Source organism: Mercenaria mercenaria, chromosome 14, assembly GCF_021730395.1.
Source record: "Mercenaria mercenaria strain notata chromosome 14, MADL_Memer_1, whole genome shotgun sequence".
NCBI classification, from domain to species: Eukaryota; Metazoa; Mollusca; class Bivalvia; order Venerida; family Veneridae; genus Mercenaria; species Mercenaria mercenaria.
In genome coordinates this window covers 42483453-42509792 of record NC_069374.1, presented here as the reverse complement: position 1 = coordinate 42509792, position 26340 = coordinate 42483453, and the positions used below count along the sequence as shown (strand labels likewise).

Here is a 26340-nt window from a genome sequence, read left to right as displayed (position 1 = left end):
CACCCACACATTGTAAGTGCAGTATTACCTGTATCAAACACCCCACACATTGTAAGTGCAGCATTACCTGTATCAAACACCCCACACATTGTAAGTGCAGTATTACCTGTATCAAACACCCCACACATTGTAAGTGCAGCATTACCTGTATCAAACACCCCACACATTGTAAGTGCAGCATTACCTGTATCAAACACCACCCACACATTGTAAGTGCTGTATTACCTGTATCAAACACCACCCACACATTGTAAGTGCTGTATTACCTGTATCAAACACCCCACACATTGTAAGTGCAGCATTACCTGTATCAAACACCACCCACACATTGTAAGTGCAGCATTACCTGTATCAAACACCACCCACACATTGTAAGTGCAGTATTACCTGTATCAAACACCACCCACACATTGTAAGTGCAGCATTACCTGTATCAAACACCCCACACATTGTAAGTGCAGTATTACCTGTATCAAACACCCCACACATTGTAAGTGCAGCATTACCTGTATCAAACACCCCACACACTGTAAGTGCAGCATTACCTGTATCAAACACCACCCACACATTGTAAGTGCTGTATTACCTGTATCAAACACCCCACACATTGTAAGTGCAGTATTACCACACATTGTAAGTGCAGTATTACCTGTATCAAACACCACCCACACATTGTAAGTGCAGCATTACCTGTATCAAACACCCCACACATTGTAAGTGCAGCATTACCTGTATCAAACACCCCACACATTGTAAGTGCTGTATTACCTGTATCAAACACCCCACACATTGTAAGTGCAGCATTTACTGTATCAAACACCACGCACACATTGTAGGTGCAGCATTACCTGTATCAAACACCACCCACACATTGTAAGTGCAGCATTACCTGTATCAAACACCACCCACACATTGTAGGTGCAGCATTACCTGTATCAAACACCACCCACACATTGTAGGTGCAGCATTACCTGTATCAAACACCACCCACACATTGTAGGTGCAGCATTACCTGTATCAAACACCCCACACATTGTAGGTGCTGCATTACCTGTATCAAACACACCACACATTGTAGGTGCAGCATTACCTGTATCAAACACCCCACACATTGTAAGTGCTGTATTACCTGTATCAAACACCCCACACATTGTAAGTGCAGTATTACCTGTATCAAACACCCCACACATTGTAGGTGCTGCATTACCTGTATCAAACACCCCACACATTGTAAGTGCAGTATTACTTATAACAAACCCCCCATACATTCCTTATTTGTAATATACTTAGAACAGATGGGCACTGCTCAGAGTAAGCTAGGTCCTGAGTAAATGATTAGTAACTGAACAGTGGCCACTATATACACATAATCTCACTAAAGCATGTTTGTCACTGAAAACACTATTAAATCACATTATGTTAGATTCAAGTGAAAGAAAAATGGTTTGAATTAAAACTTGTCATTTCAGTTATTACTTTTATTATCCCCCACCAAAGGCAGAGGGATACTGTTTTGGCATTGTCTTTGCGCCTGGTCATCCGTCTATGCAGGTTGTGTGCATGTCAGTCCACCTGGAATTGGAAATACTTATAATTAAAAAAGTATTTAAGCTAGAATTGCCAAACCTCTTATATTTATGCCCCCCTTCGAAGAAGGAGGGGTATATTGTTTTGCAGATGTCGGTCGGTCGGTCAGAATGTAGACCAATCTGTTTCCGGATGATAACTCAAGAACGCTTGGGCCTAGGATCATGAAAGTTTGTAGGGAGGTTGGTCATGACCAGCAGATGACCCCTATTGATTTTGAGGTCTGTATGTCAAAGGTCAAGGTCACAGTGACCCAGAATAGTAAAACGGTTTCTGGATGATAACTCAAGAACACTTGGGCCTAGGATCATGAAAGTTGATAGAGAGGTTGGTCATGACCAGCAGATGACCCCTATTGATTTTGAGGTCAGTATGTTAAAGGTCAAGGTCACAGTGACCCTGAACAGTTAAACGGTTTCCGGATGATAACTCAAGAACGCTTAGGCCTAGGGTCATGAAAGTTGATAGGGAGGTTGGTCATGACCAGCAGATGACCCCTATTGATTTTGAGGTCAGTATGTTAAAGGTCAAGGTCACAGTGACCCTGAACAGTTAAACGGTTTCCGGATGATAACTCAAGAACGCTTAGGCCTAGGGTCATGAAAGTTGATAGGGAGGTTGGTCATGACCAGCAGATGACCCCTATTGATTTTGAGGTCAGTATATTGAAGGGCAAGGTCACAGTGACCAGGAATAATAAAATGGTTTCCGGGCAATAACTCAAGAAGGCTTGAGCCTAGTAATTATGTCTCCCACCACAGAGTGGTGTGGGAGACATATTGATTTACTCCGGTCTGTGTGTGTCTGTCTGTGTGTCTGTCACAAAGCTTGTCCGCACTCTAAGTCGAACATTTCTCATCCGATTTTCACCAAACTTGAACATAATGTGTTTGACCATAAGACCTCGGCCAAGTTCGATAACTAGCCAAATTGGTCCAGGCGTCTTGGAGTTATGGCCCTTGAATTACCAAAAATCGGTCTTTTTACTCTTGTCCGCACTCTAATTCGAATATTTCTCATCCAATCTTCACCAAACTTAAACAAAATGTGTTTGACCATGAGACCTCGGCCAAGTTTGATAACTAGCTAAATCGGTCCAGGCATTTTGGAGTTACGGCCCTTGAACTATCGAAAAATTGGCCTTTTTACTCATGTCCGCACTCTTAATCAAACATTTGTCATCCGATCTTCACCAAACTTGAACAAAATTTGTTTGACCATGAGACCTTGGCCAAGTTCGATAACTAGCCAAATTGGTCCAGGCATTTTGGAGTTACGGCCCTTGAATTATCGAAAAATCGGCCTTTTTAGCTCATCTGATTTTTTGAAAAAAAATGATGAGTTATTGTCATCACTTGAGCGGTTGTCGGCGTCGGCGTCGGTGTCGGCGTCGGCGTTGCCTGGTTAAGTTTTATGTTTAGGTCAGCTTTTCTCCTAAACTATCAAAGCTATTGCTTTGAAACTTGGAAGACTTGTTCACCATCATAAGCTGACCCTGTATAGCAAGAAACATAACTCCATCTTGCTTTTTGCAAGATTTATGGCCCCTTTTGTACTTAGAAAATATCAGATTTCTTGGTTAAGTTTTATGTTTAGGTCAACTTTTCTCCTAAACTATCAAAGCTATTGCTTTGAAACTTGGAATACTTGTTCACCATCATAAGCAGACCCTGTACATTAAGACACATAACTCCATCTTGCTTTTTGCAAGAATTATTGCCCCTTTTGGACTTAGAAAATCAGTTTTCTTGGTTAAGTTTTATGTTTAGGTCAGCTTTTATCCTAAACTATCAAAGCTATTGCTTTAAAACTTGCAACACTTGTTCACCATGATAAGCTGACACTGTACAGCAAGAAACATAACTCCATCCTGCTTTTTGCAAGATTTATGGCCCCTTTTGGACTTAGAAAATATCAGATTTCTTGGTTAAGTTTTATGTTTAGGTCAACTTTTTCTCTTAAACTATCAAAGTTATTGCTTTGAAACTTGCAACACTTGTTCACCATCATAAGCTGACCCTGTACAGCAAGCAACATAACTCCATCCTGCTTTTTGCAATAATTATTGCCCCTTTTGGACTTAGAAAATCATTTTCTTGGTTGAGTATTATGTTTAAGGCAACTTTTCTCATAAACTATCAAAGCTATTGCAACTTAAAACTTGCAACAGTTTTTCACAATCATAAGTGGACACTGTACATCAAGAAACATAACTCTATTCTGCTTTTTGCAAGAATGATGGCCCTTTTTAGACTTAGAAAATCATGGGTAGGACAATATTTCTATTATACAAAAAAAATCAGATGAGCGGCAGCACCCGCAAGGCGGTGCTCTTGTTACTCTTGTCCACACTCTAAGTCGAACATTTCTCATTCGATCTTCACCAAACTTGAACAAAATGTGTTTGACCATGAGACCTCGGCCAAGTTCGATAACTAGCCAAATCAGTCCAGGCATTTTAGAGTTACGGCCCTTGAATTACCGAAAAAATCCGTCTGTTTACTCTTGTCTGCTCTCTAAGTCGAACATTTCTCATCCGATCTTCACCAAACTTGAACAAAATGTGTTTGGCCATAAGACCTTACCCAAGTTCGATAACTAGCCAAATCCACCCAGGCACTTTTGATTTATGGCCCTTGAATTACTGATTGGATCCACTCATCCAGACCATCTAATTGGATCCACTCGTCTAAAACATCTAGAGAAACTAACATTTTTCATAGGGGCAGTTGTGGGAGACATGCGCTTTTCTCAAAAGCATCTCTAGTTAAAAAAGTATTTAAGCTAGAATTGCCAAACCTCTTATATTTATGCCCCCCTTCGAAGAAGGAGGGGTATATTGTTTTGCAGTCGGTCGGTCGGTCGGAATGTAGACCAATCCGTTTCCGAATGATAACTCAAGAACGCTTGGGCCTAGGATCATGAAAGTTTGTAGGGAGGTTGATCATGACCAGCAAATGACCCCTATTGATTTTGAGGTCAGTATGTTAAAGGTCAAGGTCACAGTGACCCTGAACAGTTAAACGGTTTCCGGATGATAACTCAAGAACGCTTAGGCCTAGGGTCACGAAAGTTGATAGGGAGGTTGGACATGACCAGCAGATGACCCCTATTGATTTTGAGGTCAGTATATTGAAGGTCAAGGTCACAGTGACCAGGAACAATAAAATGGTTTCCGGGCAATAACTCAAGAAGGCTTGGGCCTAGTATCAGGAAAATTGATAGTTAGGTTGGCCATGATCAGCAGATGACCCCTATTAATTTTGAGGTCATTAGGTCAAAGGTCAAGGTCACATTGGCCGGGAACAGTTGAACGGTTTCTGATCTTCTTGTCCAAAACCATAGGGCCTAGGGCTTTGATATTTGGTACGTAGCAAAATCTAGTGATCCTCTACCAAGATTGTTCAGATTATTTCCCTGGGATGAAATATGGCCGCATCCCGGGGGTCACATGGTTTACCTAGACTTATATAGGAAAAAAATTTGAAAAAGCTCTTGTACAAAACCACAGGGCCTAGGGCTTTGATATTTTGTATATGACATCATCTAGTGGTCCTCTAATAAGATAGTTCAAATTATTCCCCTAGGGTCAAATATGGCTCCGCCCTGGGGGTCACATGGTTTACATAGACTTATATAGGGAAAAACTTTGAAAATCTTGTTGTCCAAACCACAAAGATTATGGCTTTGATATTTTGTAATGTGGCGTCATTTAGTGGTTCTCTACAAAGTTTGTTCAAATTATCCCTCTAGGGTCAAAAATGGCCCCGCCCCAGAGGTCACATGGTTCATAATAGACTTATATAGGGAAAAACTTAGAATCTTCATGTCCATAACTTATATCATTCAAATTTTGACCACATGTATAGTTTTGAGTGGCAAGATGAACCTGGACATGAGTTGACCTTGATCTTGACCTAGTGACCTACTTTCACATTTCTGTAGCTACAGCCTTCTAATTTGGACCACATGCATATGTTTGTGTACTGAAACAAACTTTGACCTTGTTATTGACCTAGTGACCTACTTTCACATTTTTGAAGGTACAGGTTTCAAATTTGGACCACGTGCATAGTTTTTTGTTCCGGAATAAAATTTGACCTTGATTTTGACCTAGTGACCTACTTTCACATTTCTCAAGCTACAGCCTTCAAATTTGGACCACAAGCATAGTGTGTACTGAAATGAACTTTGATCTTGAGATTGACCTAGTGACCTACTTTCACATTTCTGAAGGTACAGGCTTCAAATTTGGACCACTTGCATAGTTTTGTGTTCCAAAATAAAATTTGACCTTGATTTTGACCTAGTGACCTACTTTCACATTTTTCAAGCTGCAGCCTTCAAATTTGAACTACATGCATAGTTTTGTGTACCAAAATGAACTTTGATCTTGAGATTGACCTAGTGACCTACTTTCACATTTCTGAAGCTACAGGCTTCAAATTTGGACCGCATGCATATTTTTAGCTCACCTGTCACATAGTGACAAGGTGAGCTTTTGTGATCGCCCTGTGATCCGTCCGTCCGTCAACAATTTCTTATCTGCACGATAGTGGTTTCATTTATGATTTTATTTTAACCAAACTTGCACACAACTTGTATCACCATAAGATCTCGGTTCCTGTCTTGAACTGGCCAGATCCCATTATGGGTTCCAGAGTTATGGCCCCTGAAAGGCCCAAAATTAGCTATTTTGACCTTATCTGCACAATAGCAGCTTTATTTATGATTTGATTTTTACCAAACTTGCAGACAACTTGTATCACCATAAGATCTTGGTTCCTTTCTGGAACTGGCAAGATTCCATTATGGGTTCCAGAGTTATGGCCCCTGAAAGGCCCAAAATTAGCTCTTCTGACCTTGTCTGCACAATAGCAGCTTCATTTATGATTTGATTTTAACTAAACTTGCACAAAACTTGTGTCACCATAAGATCTTGATTCCTCTCTTGAACCGGCCAGATCGCTTAATGGGTTCCAGAGTTATGGCCCCTGATAGGGCCGGAATTAGCTATTTTGACCTTGTCTGCAAAATAGCAGCTTTATTTATAATTTGATTTTTACCAAACTTGCAGCCAACTTGTATCACCATAAGATCTTTGTTTCTTTCTAAAACTGGAAAGATTCCATTATGGGTTCCAGAGTTATGGCCCCTGAAGGGGTCAAAATTAGCTTTTTTGACCTTGTCTGCACAATAGCAGCTTCATTTATGATTTGATTTTAACTAAACTTGCACAAAACTTGTGTCACCATAAGATCTTGTTTCCTTTTTAGCTCACCTGTCACAAAGTGACAAGGTGAGCTTTTGTGATCGCGCGGTGTCCGTCGTCCGTCCGTAAACTTTTGCTTGTGACCACTCTAGAGGTCACATTTTTCATGGGATCTTTATGAAAGTTGGTCAGAATGTTCATCTTGATGATATCTACAGTCCCTGGCTCGCGGATTTTTCAAAGTCCGCACTTCCCCGTGATTGGACCCTAGCGCGGACAATTTCCTGAGCCGCGGGGATGCGCGTTTTTTCATGCATCTCCGCAATACATTTAACAGCGTTCGCCGCGACCAAATGCAATAAAATTGATTGCGGTGTCCCGCGATGACGGTCGCGGCGCATCGCGATGAAGTGCTGGTGGTTAGCGGTGAATTGCGATGATTCGCCGCGATTTACAGGTAAATGCAGTGGCTTGTTGTTATGTATACAATTAGTTTAAAATTTCAACACTATGATGGGATAAGAAATGGAGAAATTAAACAATGTTTTATATTTTTGAATCATTTATTCTTTCTACTTCTCTATTTCAGGTGTTATTTCCATTAACTTATATAATTTAATAAATGCAAGGATTATATTTTTAAAACATCAGGGTTATGAAATTTAATGTCATTATGTCTTTGAACTTGTATGATATATGTATATATACATGTACTACTGTATTATTTGTTAATTTATTTAGACAAGATGAAAATAAATAGTATTTTGTATTTTGCAAGCATTTATATATTCTAACTATTCTATTCAAGTATAATTTCCATTAAATTCTATAATTTCATAAATGCACAAAAGACTGTCACTGCTTTTAAAATTCCGGCGTTATGTAATTTCATTGGACTCGTATACTATAATTAGCTAATTCATTTTAACCAGATGATTTTGGTTTTGAATAATATTGCAACAATATTTAATAAAACACTATTTACGTTGAAGTAATTGAATATGTTGATGGCTGAGTTGCGAAAATACATCACACATCCAAAATTCGATTTCATTCATCAACGTATTGTGGTCGATAATTGCCCCAAGTGCAATGATGTCCATTTGTTTTAATTCCGAGATATGAATTTAATTATAATTGATACTTATTTGAGTGTTTCATGCTATGTTCTAAATTTTCCACTGATCAGTTCGTTAACCAATAAAAATGTTACTAGTCAAGCATTAAGTACACGTGAAAATGAAAGACATGAATACAGTCATTGTTCATCATAGTTGTGATATTGTGTTTAACATAAAAGTTACAGAATTACGCTGGAATTAAAAAGTAACCTTTAATGACACTTCGTCAATGGACGAATCAAATTTCGCATTTTCTTGTAAAATACATGTGTGACGACAAGAAACAGATCAGGAATTAAAGGACTTATTAGAACTAACGATGAGGTAATTGAAGAATTCACTTCGTTATCTTATATCTTATTATTTTCCAGGAGTTTTGCATAATATGAGCCGCGCCTTGAGAAAACCAACAAAGTAGCTTTGCGACCTGCATGGATCCTGACCAGCCTGCGCATCCACGCGGTCTGATCAGGATCTGTGTTGTTCGCTAACTGTTTCTCTTACTGCAGTAGGTTATGAAAGCGAAGAGCTTGGATCCTGTCTAGACTGCGCGGTAACAAAGCAACTATGTTGATTTTCTCATGGCGCGGCTCAATTATATAGTGAATTAATTTTTATCAGATATTATCAGATTACGAGTTTAAAAATCATATATTTACAGCTTTCTGTAATATTTTAGTGATCAAGTCTGCTACATGTAAATAAGGCGTTGAAGGTGTTACATAGTGAAATTAATAATATCGAAAATGATTTTATAATGTATATAAAATATCTGCATTTAAAACGGAATTGAATTTCACCCAATAATGTTCATGAAACTTTCGCAATAAAAATGATTGATTTAATAAAAACTAGAAATATATATCATGATAACAGATAAATTTTCCATGGATGCAAAATAAATATCATAAAAATATTTTTTAAGTCAGTGCTTTAAACTCCAACAGAAATACGTATGTTTTCATTATATAAACTAACTTTTACACTGTATTTACGTCCGATACCTTCCATTCAGATTACACGCCACGTCTATATGTCATCTCGATAAATATGTTTCTCCATGTACTTTACTATTCGCATTATGGTTAACAATTTCGCTTTACTGTATGTTTTTAAATTGACGGCATTTTGTTATTATTAAAGATTTTTTAATTCTGTTTTTTGCCTTTCCTAGCCGAAAGTCCAAATTAAATATCCGCATTAATTTCAGTTTATTCACCTTTTAGACATAATAGCTATTTACGACCGCGCAGTATGAAATTTTACCGGTAATTTTACTGAAAATAGGCCGTTTTTAAGTAATTTTGTTTAGTTTAATGTTGATATCTTAATGAAAATGCCCTGTCAATCTAGCTGTATCTATCTTTTATCGATGTGGAAAGTTGGAAGCAAATCTATTGCATAATAAAAGATCTACACGCATTTCCTGAGTACGGGACACCTCAATTTCGGTATAATTCTTAGCCAAAAATTACATGTTTACCTGTTGCCTGCTTTCGGTTGCCTGTCGTCGTCTTTGACTTTGACGAAGATCCTCAACTTCATCCGCAGGCGGACATCGTGTTGAGTGGGAGGGGTTAAAAACTGCAACGTGCTGTACAATTTGTGGGTGTCGGTTGTTCCCAAAACGTGCTCTCACTTTTTAAAATCCAACTGTTATATACACTGTACAATGTTCCATTATTTTTCAATGGATGCCGGGTTGTTGGACTGCGATCTTGAAGCTATCCAACGTTGTTGATGTAACCACTGCTGTAGGAAGACTGTTCCATACAAGGACCTGTTTACTGTACTTCCTGCTTGTTTACTGTACTTCCTCACTTCTGGATTTTCCTATGTCATTCTTACTGGATTTCTTAAAGTTATTTGAGCCGTGCCATGAGACAACCAACATAGTGGGTTTGCGACCAGCATCTGCGCAGTCTGGTCAGGATCCATGCTGTTCGCTGTTAAAGCCTATTGGCATTGGAGAAACTGTAACGGATCAGCATGAATCCTGACAAGACAGATTGGATGCGCAGGCTGGTCTGGATCCATGCTGGTCGCAAACCCATTATGTTGGTTTTCTCATGGCACTGCTCATTTCTTATTCAAGTTTTATTACCTTTGTTTCTTTTCTATGTAAAACATGTAAAAATTGTGTAAATTTGGTTAAAACTGTTAAAACTAGCTACAGTTGGATAAAATAAGAGTCGGCCTTTGCCGAAAACGAAAACACAAAGACTCTTAATTCTGATTTTTTTTTGTGCCTAAAGATTTAATAAAATTTTATTATAAAATTATATTTAAAACTAAGTTGGTAAAAACAGGTGACCATCCTTGCCGAAATGTAAAGTGGTTTACTTAGAAAGTACTTTAAACAACGATTTCATTATGTATTTTATGTAATATTCTATAACAAAAAGGCCTGATATAATTAATGTATGTTCATAATACATATCACATTGTGCAACTGTTTCTTTATAAAAATAGAAAAGTGTCAAGTGTCAAGTACGTGTGTTATACAGTATTTGACTATGCTTAAAATATAGATGACAATAAACAGTATGAAAAGTGACACTTCCTGCAAGTGTTAAACGGGTCATTTTTTGTTTTTCCAACCTTGGTACTCCACAATGACATGAGACAGTTTATGCTATATATTGCTTATATTTCTGCTTTATTTTGCGAATGTATATAACATTAATCCTCAACAGGAAATCATTAAATTTCAAATTAAAACTACAAAATTCCAACGCCAAGCCCTACGTGTAAAAAGGTAAGACAGGAATAAATTTTAATTTGTTAAATACTATAGATATTTACTAAACTAATGGAATGACATATCAACATAAATTTTATTTATTTGTTCTTAAACCCTATCATTTGTCCATTTTAACAGAAAAAACTAATGAAATTATACATGTAACAACAGTAGAGAGTTTATATGTATTTAACCTACAAAATTTACCTGGATTTCACGGTGATTGCCGGTGGTTCACCGCGATCCATCGCAATTCACCGCGACCCGCTGAGATTATTCCTCGTGACTCGCCGCGGGCATTTATTGATACTTCTATTGCGGTGTATTATATAATCACCGCGATTTTTCGCTCTTGTCAACAGCTGTTCAATGTGAAAAAATCATCGCAATTTTCCACTCAAGGCAAATATTTGTGCCAGTGGTAACGCGAAAAAAGCAAAATCCGCGAGCCAGGGACTGTAGGTCAAGTTCGAAACTGGGTCACGTGCCATCAAAAACTAGGTCAGTAGGTCTAAAAATAGAAAAACCTTGTGACCTCTCTAGAGGCCATATATTTCATAAGATCTTCATGAAACTTGGTCAGAAAGTTTACCTTGATGATATCTAGGTCAAGTTCAAAACTGGGTCACGTGCTGTCAAAAACTAGGTCAGTAGGTCTAAAAATAGAAAAACCTTGTGACCTCCCTAGAGGCCATATATTTCACAAGATCTTCATGAAAATTGGTCAGAATGTTCACCTTGATAATATCTAGGTCAAGTTAGAAACTGGGTCACGTGCCTTCAAAAACTAGGTCAGTAGGTCAAATAATAGAAAAACCTTGTGACCTCTCTAGAGGCCATATTTTTCATGGGATCTGTATGAAAGTTGGTCTGAATATTCATCTTGACGATATCTAGGTCAAGTTCGAAACTGGGTCATGTGCGGTCGAAAACTAGGTCAGTAGGTCTAAAAATAGAAAAACCTTGTGACCTCTCAAGAGGCTATATATTTCATGAGATCTTCATGAAAATTGGTCAGAATGTTCACCTTGATGATATCTAGGTCAATTTCGAAAGTGGGTCACGTGCTGTAAAAAACTAGGTCAGTAGGTCAAATAATAGAAAAACCTTGTGACCTCTCTAGAGGCCATATTTTTCATGGAATCTGTATGAAAATTGGTCTGAATGTTCATCTTGATGATATCTAGGTCAAGTTCGAAACAGGGTCATGTGCGTTCAAAAACTAGGTCATTAGGTCTAAAAATAGAAAAACCTTGTGACCTCTCTAGAGACCATACTTGTGAATGGATCTCCATAAAAATTGGTCAGAATGTTCACCTTGATGATATCTAGGTCAAGTTTGAAACTGGGTCACGTGCCATAAAAAACTAGGTCAGTAGGACAAATAATAAAAAAACCTTGTGACCTCTCTAGAGGCCATACTTTTCATGGGATCTGTATGAAAGTTGGTCTGAATGTTCATCTTGATGATATCTAGGTCAAGTTTGAAACTGGGTCAACTGCAGTCAAAAACTAGGTCAGTAGATCTAAAATTATTAAAATCTTTTGACCTCTCTAGAGACCATATTTTTCAATGGATCTTCATGAAAATTGGTCAGAATTTTTATCTTGATAATATCTAGGTCAAGTTCAAAACCGGGTCACATGAGCTCAAAAACTAGGTCACTATGTCAAATAATAGAAAAAACGACGTCATACTCAAAACTGGGTCATGTGGGAAGAGGTGAGCGATTCAGGACCATCATGGTCCTCTTGTTTGAACTGGCCAGATCGCTTAATGGGTTCCAGAGTTATGGCCCCTGATAGGGCCGGAATTAGCTATTTTGACCTTGTCTGCAGAATAGCAGCTTTATTTATGATTTGATTTTTACCAAACTTGCAGACAACTTGTATCACCATAAGATCTTGGTTTCTTTCTAGAACTGGCAAGATTCCGTAATGGGTTCCAGAGTTATGGCCCCTGAAGGGGTCAGAATTAGCTTTTTTGACCTTGTCTGCACAATAGCAGCTTCATTTATGATTTGATTTTAACTAAACTTGCACAAAACTTGTGTCACCATAAGATCTTGTTTCCTTTCTTGAACCGGCCAGATCCCTTAATGGGTTCCAGAGTTATGGCCCCTGATAGGGCCGGAATTAGCTATTTTGACCTTGTCTGCACAATAGCAGCTTCATTTATGATTTGAATTTAATCAAACTTGCACAAAACTTGTGTCACCAAAAGATCTTGGTTCAGTTCTTGAACCGGCCAGATCCCATAATGGGGTCCAGAGTTATGGCCCCTGAAAGGGCCAAAATTGGCTATTTTGATCTTATCTGCACAATAGCAGCTTCATTTATGATTTGATTTTAACCAAACTTGCACACAACTTGTATCACCATAAGATCTCGATTCTTTTTTATACGCCTGCAGGGACGTATTTTGTTATCGCCTCAGTGTCCGTCTGTCTGTCTGTGTTGGTTAGCAATTTCCCTTCCACTCTGTTACCTTTTGAACCCCTTAATGGATTTCAGAGAAACCTGACACAAATGTTCACTCTTTGAAAGGATGTGCAGAGCGCACGTTTCAGATGGCTAAATTCAATGTCAAGGTCACACTTAGGGATCAAAGTTTATATGACTTTGTTTTATGTGAATACTGCTCTGCATTTGCATTGCATTGCAGTGCTCTTATTTTTATTTGGCAGATCCTTCTTTTGTTTGCTTACAATATTTTTTTTATTACTTCCCTTTTATGTTACTATAAATAGCTTATTTTTAGTAACTTTTTTATTATTGGCCATAGGGAAAAACCGAGACCACTTTTCTGTAGTACAACGTGGATGGTACCTCCAATTTTTAGGTGTATTTTGACATATCTGTACCTTGTAAGAATTTTTTTTTCTTTTTGGTTAAATTTCTTCCCTTTGTTGTTCCTGTCCTTTGGACTTAGATATTTTTTCTGAGGACCTTCTTGTCCTCAAGTGCAATGATAACAGGTGAGCGATATAGGGCCATCATGGCCCTCTTGTTGTGTTCTGAATTGAAATTTGACATTAATTTTTACCTATTACCTACTTCCACATTTCTCAAGCTACAGCCTCCAAATTTGAAGCACATGCATAGTTCTGTCTACCGAAATGAACTCTGACCTTGAAATTGAACTAGTGACCTACTTTCACATTTCTCAAGCCACAGCTTTCAAATTTGGACCACATACACATTGTTTTGTAACGAAATGAAATTTGACCTTGATTTTGACCTTGAGCTAATCTTGAAATTAGGAACATTCAAAAATGGCTCAGTGGATGGCGCCAAGATCACTCTGTAATCTCTTGTTAGGTTAATAGGTTAAAAGTCAAGGTCAGATTAAACCAGAATGTTAGAACTTTTGTTTACAGTGAGCATATAATTTCTGTTCCTTATGCAATTACTAAATGCATCAAGGGGGGCATTTCATGTTTGACGAGCTCTTGTTAATTTATTAAATCAGCACATGACTTTTGCTCACATGTAGTAGTATCCCCTTTAGTATTAACCCAGTAAAAGTGAGTTTTTATGCCCCCAAAGGGAGGCATATAGTTTTTGGACTGTCTGTCGGTCTGTCCGCAATTTTCGTTTCCGGTCCATATCTTTGTCATCGATGGATGGATTTTCAAATAACTTGGCATGAATGTGTACCACAGTAAGATGACATGTCGCGCGCAAGACCCAGGTCCGTAGCTCAAAGGTCAAGGTCACACTTAGACATTAAAGGATAATGCATTGATGGGCGTGTCCGGTTCATATCTTTGTCATCGATGGATGGATTTTCAAATAACTTGGCATGAATGTGTACCACAGTAAGACGACGTTTCGCGCGCAAGACCCAGATCCGTAGCTCAAAGGTCAAGGTCACACTTAGACATTAAAAGATAGTGCATTGATGGGCGTGTCCGGTCCATATCTTTGTCACCGATGGATGGATTTTCAAATAACTTGGCATGAATGTGAACCACAGTAAGACGACATGTCGCGCGCAAGACCCAGGTCTGTAACTCAAAGGTCAAGGTCACACTTAGACGTTAAAGGAAAGTGCATTGATGGGCGTGTCCGGCCAATATCTTTTTCATCGATGGATGGATTTTCAAATAACTTGGCATGAATGTGTACCACAGTAAGACGACGTGTCACACGCAAGACCCAGGTCCGTAGCTCAAAGGTCAAGGTCACACTTAGACGTTAAAGGTCATTTTTCATGATAGTGCATTGATGGGCATGTCCGGTCCATATCTTCCGGTCCATATCTTTGTCATTCATGCATGGATTTTAAAATAACTATGCATGAATGTGTGACACAGTAAGACAACGTGTCGCGCGCAAGACCCATCTCCGTAGGTCAAAGGTCCTAAACTCTAACGTCGGCCATAACTATTCATTCAAAGTGCCATCGGGGGCATGTGTCATCCTATGGAGACAGCTCTTATTATGCCCCCCTTTGAAGAAGGAGGGGTATATTGTTTTGCAGATGTCGGTCGGTAGGTCTGTCGGTCGGAATGTAGACCAATCCGTTTCCGGATGATAACTCAAGAATGCTTGGGCCTAGGATTAGCCAGCAGATGACCCCTATTGATTTTGAGGTCTGTATGTCAAAGGTCAAGGTCACAGGGACCCTGAATAGTAAAACGGTTTCCGGATGATAACTCAAGAACACTTGGGCCTAGGATCATGAAAGTTGATAGGGAGGTTGATAATGACCAGCAGATGACCCCTATTGATTTTGAGGTCTGTATGTCAAAGGTCAAGGTCAGAGTGACCCTGAATAGTAAAATGGTTTCCGGATGATAACATAAGAATGCTTGAGCCTAGGATCATGAAAGTTGATTGGAAGGTTGGTCATGACCAGCAGATGACCCCTATTGATTTTGAGGTCAATATTTTAAAGGTCAAGGTCACAGTGACCCTGAACAGGTAAACCTCGGCGATATATGACCTTTTTGTGTCGATTTGCCGTAAAACCCAACTCATTCATTCATTGAACAGGTAAACGGTTTCCGGATGATAACTCAAGAACGCATAGGCCTAGGGTCACAAAAGTTGATAGGGGGATTGGTCATGACCAGCAGATGACCCCTATTGATTTTGAGGTCAGTATGTCAAAGGTCAAGGTCACATTGACCAGGAACAGTAAAATGGTTTCCGAGCAGTAACTCGAGAACGCTTGGGCGTAATGTCAGGAAAATTGATAGTTAGGTTGGTCATGATCAGCAGATGACCCCTGTTGATTTTGAGATCATTAGGTCAAAGGTCACGGTCATATTGGCCAGGAACAGCTAAAACGGTGTCTGATCTTCTTTTCTAAAACCACAGAGCCTAGGGCTTTGATATTTAGTACGAAGCTTCATCTAGTTGTCCTCTACTAAGATGATTCAAATTATTGCCCTGGGGTCTAATATGGCCCCGCCCCGGGGGTCACATGGTTTATATAGACTTATATAGGGAAAAACTGAAAAACCTCTAGTCCAAAACCACAGGGCCTAGGGCTTTGATATTTTGTATGTGACATCATCAAGTGGGCTTCTACTAAGATTTTTCAAATTATCCCCCTAGGGTTAAATATAGCCCTGCCCCGGGGGTCACATGGTTTACATAGACTTATATAGGGAAAAACTTTGAAAATCTTCTTGTTCAAACCACAAAGACTAGGGCTTTGATATTTGTAATGTAGCATCATCTACTGATTCTCTACCAAGTTTGTTCAAATTATCCCCCTAGGGTCAAATATGGCCCCGCCCTGGGGGTCACATGGTTCATATAGACTTATATAGGGAAAAGCTTTTAAAATGTCCTTGTCAATAACCTACAACATTTAAATTTTGATCACATGTATGATTTTGAGTGGCAAGACCTTGACATGAGTTGACCTTGACCTTGACCTAGTGACCTACTTTCACATTTCTGTAGCTACAGCCTTCAAATTTGGACCACATGCATAGTTTTGTGCACTGAAAAAAATTTTGACCTTGACATTGACCTAGTGACCTACTTTCACATTTTTGAAGGTACAGGCTTCAAATTTGGACCGCATGCATAGTTTTGTGTACCGAAATGAACTTTAATCTTGAAATTGACCTGGTGACCTACTTTCACATTTCTCAAGCTACAGCCTTCAAATTTTGGACCACATGCGTAGTTTTGTGTTCCAAAAATAAATTTGACCTTGACATTGACCTAGTGACCTACTTTCACTTTTTAAAGGTACAGGCTTCAAATTTGGACCACATGCATAGTTTTGTGTACCGAAATGAACTTTGATCTTGAGATTGACCTAGTGACCTACTTTCACATTTCTGATTGTACAGACTTCAGACTTGGACCGCATGCATATTTTTGTGTTTTGAATTGAAATTTGACATTGATTTTTACCTACTACCTACTTTCTCCAGATTTGAAGCACATGCATATTTCTGTCTACTGAAATGTACTTTGACCTTGAAATTTATCTACTACTAGTGACCTACTTTCGCATTTCTCAAGCCACAGCTTTCAAATTTTGACCACATACACATTATTCTGTTCCGAAATGAAATTTGACCTTGATTTTGACATTGAGCTACTCGTGAAATTTGGAACATTCAAAAATGGCTCAGTGGATGGCACCAAGATCACTTTGTAATATCTTGTTAAGTTAAAGGTCAATGTCAGATTAAACCAGAATGGTAGAACTTTTGTTTACAGTGAGCATATAATTTCTGTTCCTTGTGCAATTACTAAATGCATCAAGGGGGGCATTTTGTGTTCGACGAGCTCTTGTTTCCCCTAGCTTTGGGGGAAAAAAAATGAAAATGCTTGTACCGTAGATACCCACGTATAATGCACAGTTTTTTGACCCACCGGACCACTCCCGAATTGTGGGTGCGCATTATACACAGGTATAGACAATTTTCCAACTCTAAAACAAACTTTGTTTCCGATTTTCACCATTTTGGTAAAGGAAACTACTCTCTGTGGTTACTGTCTACGCTAAAATCTAAGATTGCCGTTACGTTCCGTAAAAGATCAAATAGTTTATTTTACTTTCAAACAAATTAATTTCATATAGATTTAAAAGTATTTTGATGAAAGAAATATTAAAATTCACAAATATTATGATTCTAATAAAAAATCGAGTATTATCTTTAACCGAGATCAAACTGTGAACAACAAAATTGACATGAGGTGACAAGCTAATTGCCGGTAATTACTGGCTATTTGATCGTAACAAAAAGACTATCACACCTTTTGTTATCGGTTTGAATTGAGAAGCTCATGTCATTCTGAAAGAAACCGTTCCGAAATATTGAAACAGTTGCTTTCTATTTATTCAAAATATTTAATTAAAAAAAGAAAAAACAAATATAATGATATTTTACTAGTTTTATTTTCGAGAAAACAAAAATTGATAGTACTGTGAGACCGATGCTGCTGTCCACCGCGGAGGTAGAATTTTTTACTGGTGTCAATTTAAACTCTACTTTCGTTTTCCATCCACCTCAAAGTTGACCAAAAATGTTTTTTTCCCAGGATTTTGGACTCGAATCAGGGGGTGCGCATTATACAAGAGTGTGCATTATACATGGGTATCTACGGTAAATCAAAAGGTTTTTTAAGTAAGAATCACCAAATTTCACACAATGACTGATTAACACATGATCTTTGCTCACAGTATTATCCAAATTGATAATTGATAAAAGTGATTTCCCCTTTATTTAGTAAAATATGGGAATCTTTTATTGTATCTAAGTAACCTATAGATGGATCTTCATGAAACTACACAAATGTAGATCACTATAGAGCAGTGGTGCATGCATGATTTCATCAGGATCACTTCATTAACCAAAGTTATTGCCCTTTAATTATGTCTCCCGACATATTGATTTACTCCTGTCTCTGTGTGTGTGGCTCTCTAAGTCGAACATTTCTCATCTGATCTACACCAAACATATACAAAATGTGTTTGATTATAAGTCCTCTGCCAGGTTCGATAACTACCCAAATCAACCCAGGCACTTCGGAATTATGGCCCTTTAATTACCGAAAATCAGCCTTTTTACTCTTCTCCACGTTCTAAGTCGAACAGTTCTCGTCCGATCTTCACCAAACTTAAACCAAATGTTTTTGACCATAACTCCTCGGCCAAGTTCATTAACTAGCCAAATCGACCGAGGCACTTCAGAATTATCGCCCTTGACTTAACCAAAATCATCCTTTGTACTCTTCAAACGTATATTTGCACTGAGTAAACAGTATATAAAGACTGACTTACTATTTAAATGATTAGGCAGTTGTGGGAGACATGCACTTTTCTCAAAAGCAGCTCTAGTTATTGTAAAATCCATAAACTCCCACATAAAAAGGTAATCCATTGATGGATCTTCATGACATTTAACACAAATATAGGTCACTTTTGGGCGATGTTGTGTGCTCATCTTTCATAGGATCCCTTCATTGAATGCAGAGTTATTGCCCTTTAATTCTTTAATTGTTTTAAAATGCGTAAATTTCTAAAAAACAAAGTAACCCATTGATGGATCTTAATGAAAATTAATACTAATATGATCACAATAGGGCAGAGCTTTTCCCCTTGATTTTGTAAAATATAGGAACCAACAAACCATTGCATGCTCCTAACCTTTTTATACCCCCACCATGTTTGAGGGGGGTATATAGGAGTCAGTTTTGTTGTGTCGCCGCGAAATCTATTATCTCAGTTATTACTAAATGGATTTGATTCAAACTTAAAATAGATGTTCCACCTCATCACCCACATCATGTGACACAAGGTGCATAATTCTGTCACCAAGTTTTCATGAATCATGTCCCCTTTTACTTAGAATTTAAGGTTAATTTTGTTATATTTTCACTATATCTCAGTTATTACTAAATGGATTTGATTCAAACTTAAAATAGTTGTTCCACCTCATCACCCACATCATGTGACATAAGGTGCTTAACTCTGACATCAATTTTTGAGTCGGCTAAACGCTTTCAAGCGTTTGACGAGTCCTTGCTATCGCCCGATTTCTCATTCTTATTAAATGGCCTCACAACACAGCGAAGTGATGTAGTTCCATTAGATTGTCTCTAATTTCAAAGAGTTCATTGATCAAATGAAGTTCAGTTATGTCAATCCTATTTGCTATGACCAATATACGATGTAATCTGTCAAATTTATGACTTGTAATTGTGCAATACTCGAATAAAGCCACGTATTTTCTTCTCCGGTAACTCATTAAGCATAAACACGCATAACAATTCTGCGGGATTTGGTAATACATTTGCGCATATGATTTTGGTGACGAATTTTATGCCCTTTTGTCACAAAATAGCAAATATGATGTTCACAAATTCAAATAAAAACTGCATATTAACTTATTAACCAAATTATCCATTTGTTACCCTGTCCGTTTCAAAAAATAATCTTTTAAATCATTGCGCAAATAACAAATTTATTGCGCTGTGCATTTTATGAATTGCGCAGACTTACCAAGCTTGCGTAACATCCAGCGAAAGACAAAATATAGTTCCAGAACATACTGCTAGTATTTTATTGAGTTGGGTATCTCTGAAAGCATTGGAATGTCTCTTATCAAAGAGTTTACCACATCGATGAAATTAAATTATGACAGCTTCATTTTAAATGACCCGAATAAGATATGTGCAGTACGTTAATTCTTCCGCGAGACTTCGCGGATGAATCCTAACTACATTCTGGACACTTGTCAGCGATCACGCATGACCTGTTTATAACAACGCTTCTACGACTTCGCGTGGGTTGAATTTTGCAGTCAGTAAGCGGATAAATTATCGGAAGAAGAAGCTCTTACTGGTTTGTTTAATTACTACTGATATTAAAAATGATTTTAGTTCTTATTTTTCGAGAAATAAACAAATCGGCGAAACATTAAATTGTATTTTCTTGTAGTTTTTGAAATTGAAAGTAGATCGTCTATGTTTGGCTGCTTTGACGAAACGAAACGACTTTTTTATGAAAAGATTTAAATAAGAGGTAATTTAACTGTAAACTTTAATGTCAGATACTGCCAATTGCTGCTAAATGTCTTTGTATCATCACATTTGTAAAACATTGTTGAAACTGGAGATTTAGAAAAATGTAATCGTATCCAGATATAATATTTTGGGTAAATATCAAGCTGTGTTATGAAATTTTAACATTCAAGTAACAGACATGATAGATATTATTGTAACAGAAATGATTCTAGAATTTATTTTTATAACATCTACATAGAATCTATATCAGACTCATATTCTAGTCCTGAGGCATGATCTGAAAGTAAAAAGATCATATTAGGTAATATTTAGAAATTGAAACATAAAATTTTCAGTTAGAAATCGCACCAAAAGGCTGTATCAAGGGTCTACATATTCAAAAATTTCTTGTGGTGATACCCCCCAAAAAACAAAGAAGAATATCCAACAGGGAAAGCCACGCTCAAAAAACGCAGCCTACCCAAAGACACACACGAACAACTCTTGCACACCATACACAAACATGAACCCTACTTGCAGGCGGGGGTATCCTCCCACGCCCTTCCCCCATATTGCCACTTTACAGTTTGATACATTTGCCCTTTTACCACCTGCCACAATGCCCATTTCAAAATCTGACTGCAATTTAAAACGGGAAGAAACCCCCCCCCCCCCCCCCCCACACACACCTACCCTGCTACCGACCACGTAAAATGGCTCAAACATTTTTCAGCCCAGTTTGGGCCTGTCTGTCTGCATGAATCAAAATGGATAATTGAAAGTCCATGGACTTCGGGATTACAGACATGATTTTGAAGGGGTTAACAGGTCTGAAATAGAATAAATGATGGTTTTAGCTAAAAAAGAACTGCATTTATTAATATCGGTTATATGACAGGGTTATCGCCAGGACCATTATCTGTAAAATATCTGAACGTTCTTCCGTCCATCCGTTACAAATTGTATTTGGCAATCCGCGCTGTAAAAGTTTAATATATAAATTGTCATATTATGTAAATGTGCTGTATGTATTGGAAATAAAAATATATTACAAAAAAAAAATTGTCATATTCAAATTTTATCATGTGCGAATATATATCAGCCGATAATTACCTCGTTTGGCAATGCTGGAGGCAAATGTTTACTGGAAAAACATATATAGTCATGGGCAGTATCTTAGTGTCAGCTGTCAAATTGTAGTTTGTACTTTCAATATTTTTATGCCCCCGAAGGGAGGCATATAGTTTTTGAACCGTCTGTCGGTCTGTCAGTCTGTCTGTCGGTCTGTCAGTCTGTCCGCAATTTTCGTGTCCGGTCCATATCTTTGTCATCGATGGATGGATTTTCAAATAACTTGGCATGAATGTGTACCACAGTAAGATGACGTGTCGCGCGCAAGACCCAGGTCCGTAGCTCAAAGGTCAAGGTCACACTTAGACATTAAAGGATAGTGCATTGATAGGCGTGTCCGGTCCATATCTTTGTCATCGATGGATGGATTTTCAAATAACTTGGCATGAATGTGTACCACAGTAAGACGAGATGTCGCGCGCAAGACCAAGGTCCGTAGCTCAAAGGTCAAGGTCACACTTAGACATTAAAGGATAGTGCATTGATGGGCGTGTCCGGTCCATATCTTTGTCATCGATGGATGGATTTTCAAATAACTTGGCATGAATGTGTACCACAGTAAGACGACGTTTCGCGCGCAAGACCCAGGTCCGTAGCTCAAAGGTCAAGGTCACACTTAGACGTTAAAGGATAGTGCATTGATGGGCGTGTCCAGTCCATATCTTTGTCATCGATGGATGGATTTTCAAATAACTTGGCATGAATGTGTACCACAGTAAGATGACGTGTCGCGCGCAAGACCCAGGTCCATAGCTCAAAGGTCAAGGTCACACTTAGACGTTAAAGGTCATTTTTCATGATAGTGCATTGATAGGCGTGTCCGGTCCATATCTTTGTCATTCATGCATGGATTTTAAAATATCTACGCATGAATGTGTGACACATTAAGACGACGTGTCGCGCGCAAGACCCAGTTCCGTAGGTCAAAGGTCCTAAACTCTAACATTGGCCATAACTATATATTCATTCAAAGTGCCATCGGGGGCATGTGTCATCCTATGGAGACAGCTCTTGTTATTTCTGCGAACCACTCTTCAATTTTAGAGAAATATATTGGGTTTGAATACTTGTATAATGTCAATCAAAGTTTTACTAGGCATCGACGGAATGTTCATTTCATTTATTGTATCAAAATCTCTGTTTAGTTGTGGGAAAAGAACTAAAAACAAACTGAAACTGGTAGACTATACTCCCAGTACATCAATCATTAGCCGACTCTCAGGCCCTTCAGGCCTTTGATTTATGAATTATGTCCCCTTTTACTTTAAATTTAAGGTTGATTTTGATGTATTTTCACTATATATCAGTTATTACTGAATGGATTTGAGTTCAACTTAAAATAGATGTTCCACCTCATCACCCACATCATGTGACACAAGGTGCATAACTCTGACACCAATTTTTCATGAATTATGCCCCTTTTTACTTAGAATTTAAGGTTAATTTTGATGTATTTTCACTTCAAACTTAAAATAGATGTTCCACCTCATCACCCACATCATGTGACACAAGATGCATAACTCTGACACCAATTTTTCTTGAATTATGTCCCCTTTTACTTAGAATTTTAATTTTGATGTATTTTCACTATATCCCATTCTGATTGGCTTAGAGCCAAAGGGAAGTAACCTTTTTTAGCTCACCTGTCACGAAATGACGAGGTGAGCTTTTGTGATCGCGCAGCGTGCGTCCGTAAACTTTTCCTTGTGACATCTCTAGAGGTCACAGTTTTCATGGGATCTTTATGAAAATGGGTCGGAATGTTCACCTTGGTAAATTCAACTGGGTCACGTGCCGTCAAAAACTAGGTCAGTAGGTCTAAAAATAGAAAAACCTTGTGACCTCTCTAGAGGCCATATATTTCACAAGATCTTCATGAAAATTGGTCAGAATGTTCACCTTGTTGATATCTAGGTCAAGTTCGAAACTGGGTCACGTGCCGTCAAAAACTAGGTCAGTAGGTCTAAAAATAGAAAAACCTTGTGACCTCTCTAGAGGCCATATATTTCACAAGATCTTCATGAAAATTAGTCAGAACGTTCACCTTGATGATATCTAGGTCAAGGTAGAAACTGGGTCACGTGCCTTCAAAAACTAGGTCAGTAGGTCAAATAATAGAAAAACCTTGTGACCTCTCTAAAGGCCATATTTTTCATGGGATCTGTATGAAAGTTGGTCTGAATATTCATCTTGATGATATCTAGGTCAATTTCGAAACTGGGTCACGTGCGATCAAAAACTAGGTCAGTAGGTCTAAAAATAGAAAAACCTTGTGACCTCTCTAGAGGCCATATATTTCATGAGATCTTCATGAAAATTTGTGAGAATGTTCACCTTGATGATATCTAGGTCAGGTTTGAAAGTGGGTCAACTGCCTTCAAAAACTAGGTCAGTAGGTCAAATAATAGAAAAACCTTGAGACCTCTCTAGAGGCCATATTTTTCATGGGATCTGTATGAAAGTTGGACTGAATGTTCATCTTGATGATATCTAGGTCAAGTTCGAAATTGGGTCACGTGCCTTCAAAAACTAGGTCAGTAGGTCAAATAATAGAAAAACCTTGTGACCTCTCTAAAGGCCATATTTTTCATGGGATCTGTATGAAAATTGGTCTGAATGTTCATCTTGATGATATCTAGGTCAAGTTCGATACAGGGTCATGTGCGGTCAAAAACTAGGTCAGTAGGTCTAAAAATAGAAAAACCTTGTGACCTCTCTAGAGGCCATACTTGTGTGAATGGATCTCCATAAAAATTGGTCAGAATGTTCATCTTGATGATATCTAGGTCAAGTTTGAAACTGGGTCACGTGCCGTAAAAAACTAGGTCAGTAGGTCAGATAATAAAAAAACCTTGTGACCTCTCTTGAGGCCATACTTTTCATGGGATCTGTATGAAAGTTGGTCTGAATGTTCGTCTTGATGATGTCTAGGTCAAGTTCGAAACTGGGTCAACTGCGGTCAAAAACTAGGTCAGTAGGTCTAAAATTATTAAAATCTTTTGACCTCTCTAGAGGCCATATTTTGCAATGGATCTTCATGAAATTTGATCTGAATGTTCACCTTGATGATATCTAGGTCCAGTTTGAAACTAGGTCACTTCACTTAAAAAACTAGGTCAGTAGGTCAAATAATAAAAAAACCTTGTGACCTCTCTAGAGGCCATATTTTTCAATGGATCTTCATGAAAATTAATCTGAATGTTCACCTTGATAATATCTAGGTCAGTTTCGAAACTGGGTCACATGCGGTCAAAAACTAGGCCAGTAGGTATAAAAATAGAAAAACCTTGTGACCTCTCTATAGGCCATATTTTTCATGAGATCTTCATGAAAATTAGTGAGAATGTTCACCTTGATGATATCTAGGTAAAGTTCAAAACAGGGTCACGTACCTTCGAAAACTAGGTCAATAGGTCAAATAATAGAAAAACCTTGTGACCTCTCTAGAGACCATATTTTTCAATGGATCTTCATGAAAATTGGTCAGAATTTTTATCTTGATAATATCTAGGTCAAGTTCAAAACTGGGTCACATGAGCTCAAAAACTAGGTCACTATGTCAAATAATAGAAAAAAACGACATCATACTCAAAACTGGGTCATGTGGGAAGAGGTGAGCGATTCAGGACCATCATGGTCCTCTTGTTTAACTTTTGTACTGAGTTTCTTCCTCTTAAATTCCAGGAATTAGTCTATTTTTAGAAATTCTATTTTTAGATTTTCAATATTTTAATGTTTTTTTTTTCTAACTTTTTTTATTATAAGTCCTATGCAAAAAGTAAATATATTTTTCTGTGGTAACATGGGTTGGTAAGACACTTCTTTGTATTCACTTTTTGTGTATCCCTAATATTAGAGATTTTTTATATTTACTAGTATTACTATGCTAGTATTATACTAGTATTACTTATATGTGGAAGCCCAGGATGAAGTACTCCAAAAACGAGTAAAATTCTTTTGAAGTATTAAGCTTTTTTTGACATTTTTATATTATTCTAATTATTTTTAACATTTCTTATGGTTGCCATTCTTCTGTGACAAGACCGTATGGTGGGGGTATGAGTCACTCCTGTGACAGTTCTAGTTGTACATATTTTTTGAGTATCTGGAAATTAATTATCTTTCAAAATACAGTCAACTTGTTCACACAACTTATTCGGCAGGGAATGTACATGCACTGAATTTGCTTGTATTTGTAGTAGTAGTTGTAGTTGAAATTATAATCTTAACTGCTGTTATCTAGACTGTCTTGACAGCAGTTACATTGACCATGGTTATCTTGACTGCAGTTATTAGCTCACCTGAGCACAAAGTGCTCAAGTTGAGCTTTTGTGGTCGCCCTGTGTCTGTCGCATGTCCTTTGTCCGTTGTCAACAATATAACACTCTAGAGGTCAGAATTTTGCCCGAATCCAAATGAAACTTGGTCAGAATGTTACCCTCAATGAAATCTTGGACAAGTTCAATACTGGGTCATCTGGGTTCAAAAACTAGGTCACCAGGTCAAATCAAAGGAAAAGCTTGTTAATACTCTAGAGGTCACAATTTTGGTCCAATCTT

At 37.9% G+C, this 26340-nt stretch overlaps 1 protein-coding gene across 6 annotated transcripts in view; it reads left to right on the top strand.

The window, feature by feature from the left end:
* LOC123527381 (low-density lipoprotein receptor-related protein 2-like) overlaps positions 1–26340 on the top strand; it is a 189010-nt gene that overhangs the window by 59715 nt on the left and 102955 nt on the right. The window lies entirely within an intron of this gene.